Source organism: Schistocerca gregaria, chromosome 4 (genome assembly GCF_023897955.1).
Source record: "Schistocerca gregaria isolate iqSchGreg1 chromosome 4, iqSchGreg1.2, whole genome shotgun sequence".
Taxonomy (NCBI): Eukaryota; Metazoa; Arthropoda; class Insecta; order Orthoptera; family Acrididae; genus Schistocerca; species Schistocerca gregaria.
In genome coordinates this window covers 321,293,329-321,305,771 of record NC_064923.1, presented here as the reverse complement: position 1 = coordinate 321,305,771, position 12,443 = coordinate 321,293,329, and positions in this window count along the sequence as shown.

Genomic DNA, 12,443 nt, shown 5'->3' with positions numbered 1-12,443 from the left:
CAATTTGATAGAATTAATCCGACTGTGCTAATTTTCGTCCACTCTGTTCATGTAGATTTTGTTGCAGATATAGAGATGTCTCGTTTCATTTTTATCCAGGTAGTTGCTATAACGACTCTTTGATGAAAATGATGGCGACGTGAGATGCAAAGTGGCATTGACCTTATATCCTTATTTAATGAATTTAACTGGATCTAGACCATCGTTTCGTAGTGAAATATGAATTTTAAACACTGAAAAGTAGATGGGTAGAAATTCGTCGATGTGGTCTAGTAGTGTGGTGAAGCACTGTTCTATTGTGTAAGACAGCAAACGTTTTTGCGGTTTATCCTTAACAAAAAGTAGCCGCATCTTATTGTATACCAAGTCCTGTATCTAAGAAACAAAATCAGTTTTTCACTGACCTTGTCCCACAAGTTTCAGATCATTATCACTGTGCTATGTAACCTGCTGAACAGTGATTTATCATTTACTACACTGCTCGGGCCGGCCGGAGTGGCCGAGCGGTTCTAGGCGCTACAGTCTGGAACCGCGCGACCGCTACAGTCGCAGGTTCGAATCCTGCCTCGGGCATGGATGTGTGTGATGTGCTTAGGTTTAAGTAGTTCTAAGTTCTAGGGGACTGATGAGCTCAGAAGTTAAGTCTCATAGTGCTCAGAGCCATTTGAACCATTTTGAACCCTGCTCGGATAGAAATACGCCGATTTTAAATTTGGTGATGCAATGAGATACTTAGATTAATGACAACAGATCTAACATATCCTTAACTAATCTGATAAATTGTTGTTGCACTAAATTGATGTTGCTCGCCTGTGTGATCCGCCGTTATTTGAATTGAAATTAAACCAAGTTAAAAGAATAATATTTTATTAGAAAGAGGCGAGACTGCACCATTTAGAACTGCATAATGGCTTGGTTCAAATGGCTATGAGCAGTATGCGACTTAACATCTGAGGTCATCACTCCCCTAGAACTTACAACTACTTAAACCTAATTAACCTAAGGACATCACACACATCCATGCCCGACGCAGGATTCGAACCTGCGAACGTAGCGGTCGCTCGGCTCCAGACTGTAGCGCCTAGATCCTCACGGCCACTCCGGCCGGCACTGCGTCGTGCCTAGTAAATGTCTTTTACCTACATTTGTGGACCTTCCTTCAGTAAATTCCGCAGCCATCAAGCTCCGAGTTTTCTAAATCCTTTTGTTTGCAACACAGGTGCCCTTTTTTTTCTCCTCTAGTTTCGAAAGTACTGCGTGCACGCGTACATAATTCGCGACATAATTCTAAGACGGCACAAAAGAAGCTGCACATCTTCCCAGAAGCCACAATGCGCTTTGTACCTGAAACAATAATGTGACGGTAATGCGATTTTAGCCTTACTCAAAAGAGCACGTCGGCTGAAAATAACCCGAGAACTGTTCTTCGACATAATTACGCTTTAAATTTGAGCTTTTTTGTGCATGCAGAGATAAGGAGATGAAGAATCGCGAGCGCTTTGTAGCTCAGAATACAAAGGCCCAGCTGCTTACCGCCGCGCCGCCGACGGCAACCGCCCTAATTGATACCGTGGCCCCATCACGCGATGCTAGGATCTACAGCCACCTGAAACGGGGCGCCGCGCAAACGGAAGCTAGCGTCTGCCGGAAGTCGAAAACGCATTAGGGAGCTGCCTCAGTGCTCCCTTCCAGCATTGCAGTCAAACCCAAATAAAGGCTGCGACTACATAATGACTCACAAATTCACGTCTACTTACGAACTCTGCAAACCAGCTTGCGGTGTCTGCTGGAGGGTGTTTCAGGTAACACTCCTCCCTTTCACTGGCAGAATGGTGCGAGAGAGCAACCACTATCGGTATCCGTCCGAATGTCTCTAACTTCTCTGCTTCTCTCATCGTGAATATTTCACGACAGACATATAGGAGGAGCTCTCTCTTTCTTTCTTTCGTTCGCTTACGCAATAGTCCCGCAGCGAGCGCAAGGTCGGCGTCGTTAGAACGGATTTGGCAAGGTTAGTTGTAGGGATGGCCGGATGCCCTTCCTGCCGCCACCCCGTACCTCCAGGGATGGAATCAGTGTACGCCAGCTGTCTGCATCCAGTGAAAATCGTGAAATAGTGCGAACGTGTTTCAGATGTCTGCGACGCTTGTAACTGAGGCGGAACGTGGGGACCAGCCCGCTATTCACCTAGATTGATGTGGAAAACCGCCTAAAAAACTCATCCTGGCTGGCCCGCACACCGGCCCTCGTCGTTAATCCACCGCGTTGGCCTACTTGACCGAAAAAAGGCGGGACGTCAGTTTTCCTAGGCCACACCAGACCACAAGTCACAAATTTGAACTATATTCAATGGAGTGCATCCAAGAATTCCACAAAGATAAGTAAGAAAAACTTTCCTGAACAGTATGGCTACATATGGACATCCAGATTCCGACACATCGATACACTGCACAGCTTATTCATCGCGCGGATTACGAGAAAAGTGTAAAACAAGTTATGGATGTAAAACACGAAAAGTAGGAATCAACAAGAAAAGGTCCCCGCACAATCCTTCTTCACGTATATGTACATATATATGTATTCTAGCTTTTGTCTCTCTACAGTATTAACCCTCTACAGATTCCTCTAGTACCACGGAGATTATTCACTGATGTCTCACCTGATGTCCTACCGTCCTTTCCCTTCTTCTTGTCAGTATTTTACATACATTCCTCTCCTCCCCAATTCCGAGGAAAACCACCTCATATCCTACCTCAACAGTCCACTTAATTTTCAACATCTCATGTAGCACTACATCTCAAATGCTTCGATTCTCTTCTTTTCCGGTTTTCCCACAGTCCATGTTTCACTACCATACGATGGTAAGCTCCAGACGTACATCCTCAGAAATTTCTTCCAAATACAAATATAACAAAAAGATGTCGGCTCAACCATCTATTTACTGTGTAAAAAAATTATAGAAGCTGAAGTCCTTATCAGCAGAATTAATGTAGAAGATCCTCTAGTAGCGACCTATATAAAACATAAACAAGAACAATAAAAATAAAATACTTCCCTTGCAGCAGTGTCTTCTTAAGAAGTACGAATGATGTTAAAAAAGTAATGCATCATATTTTGCTCTCGACCAGTTTCGGTTGAAAAAAATGCAGCATTTGTAAGATATTCTGGAATATTCATGGTTCAGTCTTAAAAGTTTCATATAGCTCCGCTATGTGGCGACGCTGTAAGTGGCTTCAAAACAGCGTTTGTAGCGGAGGTGCGTTCCAAGCAGGGACCTGTCTTTGAGTTCCTTTTGGCAGAAAACCAGAGCATCGCAGATATTCTTAGGAACTTGCAAAATGTCTACAGACACCTGGCGGTGAACAAAAGCACTGTGAGTCGTTGGGCGTCGCGTCTGTCTTCATTGCAACACGGTCGCGTAAACCTGTCTGATCTCCCGCGTGCCGGTCGGTGGCACACAGCGGTGACACCTGCAATGTTGATACGTACAGACACTCTTATTCAAGGTGATCGACGGTTTGTAGTCAAACACATCGCTATTCGACTGGACATCTCTGTTGGTAGTGCTGACACATTCGTTCACCTGGGTTCCTCGCCGCCCAACAGAAGGCGATAAAAAGCACGAAAGGACCATCTGTGCGGAATTGCTTGCACGTTACGAGGCTGAGCGTGACTTTTTTTTTCGAACAGCGTCACAGGCGATGAAACATCTGTTCATCACTTCGAACCGTAAACAAAACGGCAGTCCATGGAATGGTGCCACATAACATCTCTTCCGAAGAAAAAGTTTAAAGTAGCGCCGTCAGCCCCTAAAGCCATGACGACGGTCTTCTGGGACTGTTAATGGGTTATTCTGTTTGATATCCTTCTTGATGGTGCCACGATAAACTCTGAAATATATAGTGCTGCAATCAGAAAGATGAAGAAACTCAGCGTGTTTGTCGCCAAACAAAAAAAAAAAAAAAAAAAACGCGATTCTCCATGACAACAAAAGGCGTCCCAAAAGTCAGGACACCCGAGAGGAACTCACGAAACTTCAGTGGACTGTTGTTCCACATCCATCCAACAGCCTTCCGACTTCCATCCGTTTGGCCAAATTAAGCATGCACTTCACGGGAGTGGGGAGGGAATTGATGCGGTAACACAGTGGATCCGAAGTCGAACAGTTGAGTGGTACCACGACATAATACAGGTCCTTCAGTGAGGTGGCGTAAGGGTGCCACATAGACGGGAGATTATTTTGAAAAATAAGGTTTTGTATCAAAAAGGTAGGTGAATAAAATGGTCTGAATGAAAGCAACCAGTCTTCAGAAAAAAAAAATTACTGCGTTACTTATAGAACACGCCTCGCACATCCATAGCACCGTCAACTGGTGAAATAGACTGAAATAGAATGGCATACGTTGACCTGTGTGTTGACAGCGCCCCCAGAACAGTCATGTCTGTTTGTGTATGGTCCGTGTACCTTCCTGAAAGACCCCCCCCCCACCCCCGCCCCCCCCCCACCCCTCCTGTGCCTGATGCATTCAACAGGCGAAAGTTCTGAAGAATGTGCTACCCAGGCAGTGATCGCACTCACGGGGTAAATAAGCGGTTTTACGCCATACTGCTGAAAAACCTCGAACGGAAGCAATAGTCACCGCATTCGACTCGCCATAAATGTAAGGGCTTCTGTCCAAAATCCCGATTAGGACTATCTTACACGATCGTATAGAGCACCAATTGGCACGCCATACCGTGTGCTATGAGGATTAAGAATGCAATCTGGCAACGTTAGTTCTCCTGCACATACGGACACGTCCATCTTGACGCTGTACGCACAAGCAGCGCTCGTCTGTAAAGGCGACGTGGTGCAACTCTAAGTCCAGTGCTGACACCGGGTGCATCACTGCCGTTGCTCTTCTTCCTCTCGCCGCCTCAAGGGCAGCTGCAACACTGATCGCCGGGCTGACAGTCCGTGGTGCCAAAGGTTCGTCGTACTGTCCGCGTGAATACATATCTCGCTGCAAAATGTTTATTTCCTGACTGAAGTTAAGTGTAGTGCCTGGACGATTATTGACGGCCTAGAAAAGAATACATCCTCTCGGGCGCTATTCGCGTGGGCTGTTGAGATACTGCATGACGCTGAGTATGATTGTCCTGAACTCTTCGATTCCATATTCGTGCTGTTGCGTAGGATCCCAGCAAACGCGAGCAGCAGTACAGCAAAGCGATTAACCGCAATGTCGATAAGTCAATGTCGCGCTACTGTCGAATTCATTTACTTTTTGGCAGATATTTATTCATCTTCCACGAGGCTTTACTCGATCTTCTCACCAACAAAAAAATATTTCTGAAAAGGAAACACGCTTTCTAACCGGTCTTTATATACAGAATGTAGTTGGCGCCATTCCTACTTGCATTGTTGCAGTTGTGCTGAAATGATAATTATTTCAATATCCGTATACATTCCGTATAGATTTAACGTTTACTGGATTATGCCATCTCGGTGTTGCAACTTTACCGGGCAGCAGTATGTTTTGTTGCTGTTGGTGTAACTAATTTATCGCTAAAAGTGTGATGAGTTCGTGATGGATCTCTCCACCTATTTATTCGTAATACTTTATTCATGAATAATTGATGTCTTCACGTTCAGCGTCAAATGGCAGTCCTCTCAACTATAGACGATCCTCTGCTTTCGATACACTATTGCATATACTTGTATACTTGGGAAATACCTTTACAAATTTCTTTTGGAATTAAGAACTGTCTTTCACGAAAACCCAGGGTGGACGGGAGTCCTCTGGTTTGGAGTCGAGTGGAAAATCTAAACCAGAGGCTACGTCGACTGTGACGAAAATGGCTGTAGATTCCTCGACCTACGTTATGGGTTGGGAGGCGCACTACCCACAGGAAGCAGCTACATGGCTAGCACAGTACTTGTGGCATGCACATGGTTTTTTTTTCGGTTAGGTTACTCCCCATGTGAAACAAACAACTGGCCCGAAAAATTACAAGTTCATGACACTGATGTGGGTGTGCCAACTGTAAAAATGGTTAGTTCGCTTAAACAGGTCATTCCAAAGGATTTAAATATGCTTAATCTCATGTTAGTAAATTGTAGAAGTGTCTGTAGCAAGATCCCCGAGTTAATCTCCGAAATGAACAGTAGCAATGCCAATATTGTATTAGGTACCGAAAGCTGGTTGAAACCAGACATAAAAAGCAGTGAAATTTTGAACTCTGATTGGACAATGTTTACTAAGGATAGAACTGATGTTATGGGAGGTGGTGTGTTCATTGTAGTTAAGAGCTGTTTAAACGCAGTTGAGATCGATACTGCGTCGGACTGTGAAATAGTCTGGATAAAGCTGTCGATCAGACTAGGACTGGCCATTTTATTAGGATGTTTTTATAGACCACCAGCATCTGCAACCAATGTCGCAGAACGTCCCATAGCATACGTGGAGACTAGCATCCATTAATCTAGCATCCACTGACTGGGAAAATTACACAATTATCACAGGGAAGTAAAGATTCGTATTTGAAGGTATTCTAGGAGCGCTCTCAACATACAATATTGAGCAGTTGCTTAGAAAACCAACTCAAGATGGGAGCATATTAGATATCTTGGCGACAAACAGACCTGATCTTTTTGAGGCAGTTAATCTAGAAGAAGGTATTAGTGACCATAAAGTCGTTGTGGCTTCTATGTCAGTGGAAGTTGCTTGGGAAAGTAAATAAAACTGTCATTAATTAATATCTTCATATTCAGTTCAGAGCATTCACCTCGGGACACAAAGATATTGAGCATCTTTGGTCGGAATTTAAAGGTATTGTCCACCATGTGCTATAGAAGTACGTGCCTAACAAAAGTATAGGGGAGGGAAAGGATCCACCTTGGTACAATAAACATATTAGGAAGTTGCTGAGAAATCAGGGAATTTTGCACACTCGTTTTAAACGTAGTCACTACCCCGCTGACAAAGAAATTATGTGAAATGAAAGCATCTGTCAGAAGGACAATGAGAGACTCTTTTAACGAATTTGAAAGCAATATTTTATCTGCAGATTCCAAAAGCAACCCCAAAAAATTTTGGTCGTAGGTAAAATCCATGAACGCTACAAATAATTCAATACCTTCTCTTGTTGACAGTACGGGTAATGAACCTGATGATGATAAACAGAAGGGCGAAATTCTAAACCTAGCTTTCAAAAACTCGTTTACGGTAGAGGACTGCAGCACCATTCCCCCTTTCAATTATCGAACAACCGAAAGGATGGCTGACATAGTGTTTAGTGTATCTGGGATTGTAAAACAGTTATGATCCTTAGACGCCAGAAAGGCATATGGCCCAGACGGTATCCCGTAAGATTTTATGTTGACAATGCTGCAAATATAACACCATTCATATCCGTCATCTATCAGAGATTACTGGAACGGCGGAAAGTTCCATTGGTCTGGAAGAAGGCCCAGGTCCTACCAATCTATAAAAAGGGTGGAAAATAGGATGCACATAGTTACCGGCCACTTTCAGTGACATCGATTTGTTGTAGAATCACGGAACATATTTTGTGTTCAGACATAATGACCTTCCTAGCCTCTGAAAAGCTCATCTGCAGAAACCAGCACTGTTTTAGGAAACAGCGGTCATGCGAGACACAACTGGTCCTCTTTGTGCATGATGTACTACAGGCTCTAGATACCGGCTCCCAGGTTGATCCCATATTTCTCGACTTTCGAAAGGCGTTCGACGCAGTTCCGCATTGTCGCTTGCTTTTGTAAAAAGTGCGCGCTTACGGTGTATCCAGTGACATATGCGGTACGATAGAAAGTTTTCTAACAGAAAGGGAGCAGTATGTGGTCCCGAATGGGGTAACTTCAACAGAAACTAGAGTAACTTCAGGTATGCCCCAGGGCAGCGTAATAGGTCCTCTGCTTTTTACCATTTACATAAACGATCTGGTTAATGGTGTTGACAGCGGCCTTGGACTATTGGCCCATGATGCTGCAGTGTACAGGAAAGGTATCACACGATAGTTGTGAACAAATCAATGAGGCAAATACTCTTCTCGGGTTTGCTGCCGGATTGTATTGTGTAACTCGCACAATATTTCGTCGATGTAACTGCTCGACATCATCAGGTGGTGGTAGCTGCTGTTATCACTGCTGCAAGGTGCTACTGATGATAATCGCACGGCGGCGACGGAATTTATCATGCCGGGAGCAGGCAATACGCGTGCGCGGGAAGACGCTGGTAGTAGGAGGAAAGCGGCGGTCCTGGTGCCCCCTGCTGGGGCGCGCAGAAAGGCCATCCGCGCGTGCGCTGTGGGCAATGACTGTGCAGCCAGACGCTCCTGTGGTTAATGTCCGAACTAAACCTCAGTTGCGCGTTTCGTCACTTGACGGATCGGAAGTTCTTGTTTCCCTTTTTTTCGATTTAATGGCAGCCAGTGCTGGATTCCAGGCGGCGCTTAGTTGATAACCTGCATCCCAGGTTGATAAGATTGTCCGCTGTACCGATATGTATGGCCTCCTTGACAACACAGTCCCAGAAAGATGACGCTGGGGATAAAATTTCCGTCTGTTCGTACAGCATACGATGTCCCGTGTCCAGGCAATGCTCCGCTACCGCTGATTTATCAGGTTGTCCCAGGCGTGTGTGACGATGGTGTTCACGCAACGTTCTTGCACGGTTCGGCATGTCTGTCCAATGTAAGATTTTCCACATTGGCATGGGATTTTATACACGCCACGTTTCCTAAGGCCAAGATCGTCTTTGACGGAGCACAATAAATTCCTCAATTTTGCTGGTGGCCGAAATACACACTTGTTATCGTGCTTTTTGAGGATTCTTTCTATTCTCGAAGACATGTCGCCAGAATAGGGCAAGAACGCTGTTGCAGTGGGTGCCTCCTCATCTTCATTTACATCCCTGCTTCGAATTTGCTTGGAACGGAATGCATGACGTACCTGCCTATTGGAATAGCCATTCTGTTGGAATACCGTTCTCAGGTGTTGTAGCTCACCAGGTAGACTGTCGGCATCTGAGACTACGTGTGCTCTATGCACCAAAGAGCGTAGGACACTACCGCGTTGCGCAGGGTGATGGCAACTTGTCGCCTGCAAATATAGCTCCGTATGAGTTGATTTGTGGTAGACGCTGTGTCCCAGTGTACCATCCGCTTTTCTCCTGACTAAGACATCGAGGAATGCTAAGATGCCATCCTTTTCCACTTCCATGGTGAACTGAATGTTCGGATGGAGCGAGTTCAGATGCCGAAGAAACACAGGTAATGTCTCCATTCCATGGGGCCACACCACAAAGGTATCGTCGACATACCGCCAGAAACAAGAAGGTTTGAGACTTGCCGACTGCAGTGCTTTTTCCTCAAAGTCTTCCATAAAATAGTTGGCCACCATGGGAGACAGAGGGCTTCCCATGGTAACACCGTCCACTTATTCGAAATACTGGTCATTGAATAAGAAATAATTTGAGGTAAGCACATGTTTAAAGAATGCCACCATGTCTCTCTGAAACTGGTTGCTGATAAGCTCTAACGAATCCTGCAGAGGTACTTTCGTAAACAAAGATATAACGTCAAAACTAACTAAAATATCCGACGCTTGTAGCTTAAGTGTCTTCAGGCGTCCTATGAAGTCCTCTGAATTCCGGATGTGGTGATCACACTTGCCTATGAGAGGACCCAACAGTGTAGCAAGATGTTTGGCCAGAAAATAAGTGGGAGCTCCAATGTTGCTTACAATTGGCCGAAGTGGTGTTCCATCCTTGTGTGTCTTGGGTAGGCCGTAGAGTCTTGGAGGGACTGCATCCTGTTGGCGTAGACTTTTGGTCACTTTAGAAGGAATGGAACTCTTCTTGAGAAGATCTAATGTTTTTCTCTGGATTTTGCGAGTGGGATCCTCTCTTAGCTTGCGATAGGCAGGATCGTCGAGCAGCGCCTCCATCTTGCTGTTGTATTCAACTCGTGAGAGAAGGACGGTGGCGTTCCCCTTGTCGGCAGGTAAAATGACGAGTTCTTTGTCCGCTCTCAAGTCTCGCAGAGCCTTCCTTTCTGCTGAGCTGATGTTGAACTTGCTCGGTGGGGCACGTGTTAAAAATTCGGCAGGTATCCCTCCTAATCTCTTCTGCAACGTCACTGGGAAGCTTTAAAATTGCCTGTTCTATGCCAGCTATGACATCTCGGATTGGAGCTGTCCGTGGTGTTGGTGCATAGTTCAAACATTTCTCGAGCACTGCAACAGCTGCGTCATCCAGAGTTCTGCCCGTGAGATTAAACACGGTGCGTCGACGTGGCGCATTCCCTTCTTGCTGTTGGGCCTCGAGACGAGAATACTTCGACATTTGGCGGACCTCGGCCTGTTGTTTTGACCAGTCAGCTAGCGCCCAGGTAGCGCTGTCAATCCAATCCCAGGATAACGCTGAGAGTTTCGAAGAGATGTTCAGATCCAGTGATAGCAATTTTGTGGACACTATGTGCAGTTCCCGTCTTGTATAACGCACCCTCTCTCTCACTAGGGCTGCACCCGTCCGTCGTTTAATTCTAGCAGCGGCCTTCAGATTCAATATGATGTTTCAATTTAGCAAACGTAGGGACAGTTTCCTTGTCACGGCATCTCAATAAAAACGTCATAGTGCACAGCAATCTACCTCTCTTATTACGTAACTTGTCAAACTCACGTATGTCGTTGGCCATCTCCTCCCCGTAGAGGTACCACATGTGACTTTTCATGCTTTCCCGACGGATCTGCTGCAAATACTCTTCTCGGGTTTGCTGCCGGATTGTATTGTGTAACTCGCACAATATTTCGTTAGAGCTTATCAGCAACCAGTTTGAGAGAGACATGGTGGCATTATTTAAACATGTGCTTACCTCAAATTATTTCTTATTCAATGACCAGTATTTTGAACAAGTGGACGGTGTTACCATGGGAAGACCTCTGTCTCCCATGGTGGCCAACCATTTTATGGAAGACTTTGAGGAAAAAGCACTGCAGTCGGCAAGTCTCAAACCTTCTTGTTCCTGGCGGTATGTAGACGATACCTTTGTGGTGTGGCCCCATGGAATGGAGACATTACCTGTGTTTCTCCGGCATCTGAACTCGCTCCATCCGAACATTCAGTTCACCATGGAAGTGGAAAAGGATGGCATCTTAGCATTCCTCGATGTCTTAGTCAGGAGAAAAGCGGATGGTACACTGGGACACAGCGTCTACCACAAATCAACTCATACGGAGCTATATTTGCAGGCGACAAGTTGCTATCACCCTGCGCAACGCGGTAGTGTCCCACGCTCTTTGGTGCATAGAGCACACGTAGTCTCAGATGCCGACAGTCTACCTGGTGAGCTACAACACCTGAGAACGGTATTCCAACAGAATGGCTATTTAAATAGGCAGGTACGCCATGCATTCCATTCCAAGCAAATTCGAACCAGGGATGTAAATGAAGATGAGGAGGCACCCACTGCAACAGCGTTCTTGCCCTATTCTGGCGACATGTCTTCGAGAATAGAAAGAATCCTCAAAAAGCACGATAACAAGTGTGTATTTCGGCCACCAGCAAAATTGAGGAATTTATTGTGCTCCGTCAAAGACGATCTTGGCCTTAGGAAACGTGGCGTGTATAAAATCCCATGCCAATGTGGAAAATCTTACATTGGACAGACATGCCGAACCGTGCAAGAACGTTGCGTTGAACACCAACGTCACACACGCCTGGGGCAACCTGATAAATCAGCGGTAGCGGAGCATTGCCTGGACACGGGACATCGTATGCTGTACGAACAGACGGAAATTTTATCCCCAGCGTCATCTTTCTGGGACTGTGTTGTCAAGGAGGCCATACATATCGGTACAGCGGACAATCTTATCAACCTGGGATGCAGGTTATCAACTAAGCGCCGCCTGGAATCCAGCACTGGCTGCCATTAAATCGAAAAAAAGGGAAACAAGAACTTCCGATCCGTCAAGTGACGAAACGCGCAACTGAGGTTTAGTTCGGACATTAACCACAGGAGCGTCTGGCTGCACAGTCATTGCCCACAGCGCACGCGCGGATGGCCTTTCTGCGCGCCCCAGCAGGGGGCACCAGGACCGCCGCTTTCCTCCTACTACCAGCGTCTTCCCGCGCACGCGTATTGCCTGCTCCCGGCATGATAAATTCCGTCGCCGCCGTGCGATTATCATCAGTAGCACCTTGCAGCAGTGATAACAGCAGCTACCACCACCTGATGATGTCGAGCAGTTGCATCGACGAAATATTGTGCGAATTACACAATACAATCCGGCAGCAAACCCGAGAAGAGTATTTGCAGCAGATCCGTCGGGAAAGCATGTAAAGTCACAAATCAATGAGGATTTGCAGAAAATAAATGCGTACTGTAATGACTGGCAGTTGTCTCTCAATATCAGTAAGTGTAACCTACTGCGTACAACAAGA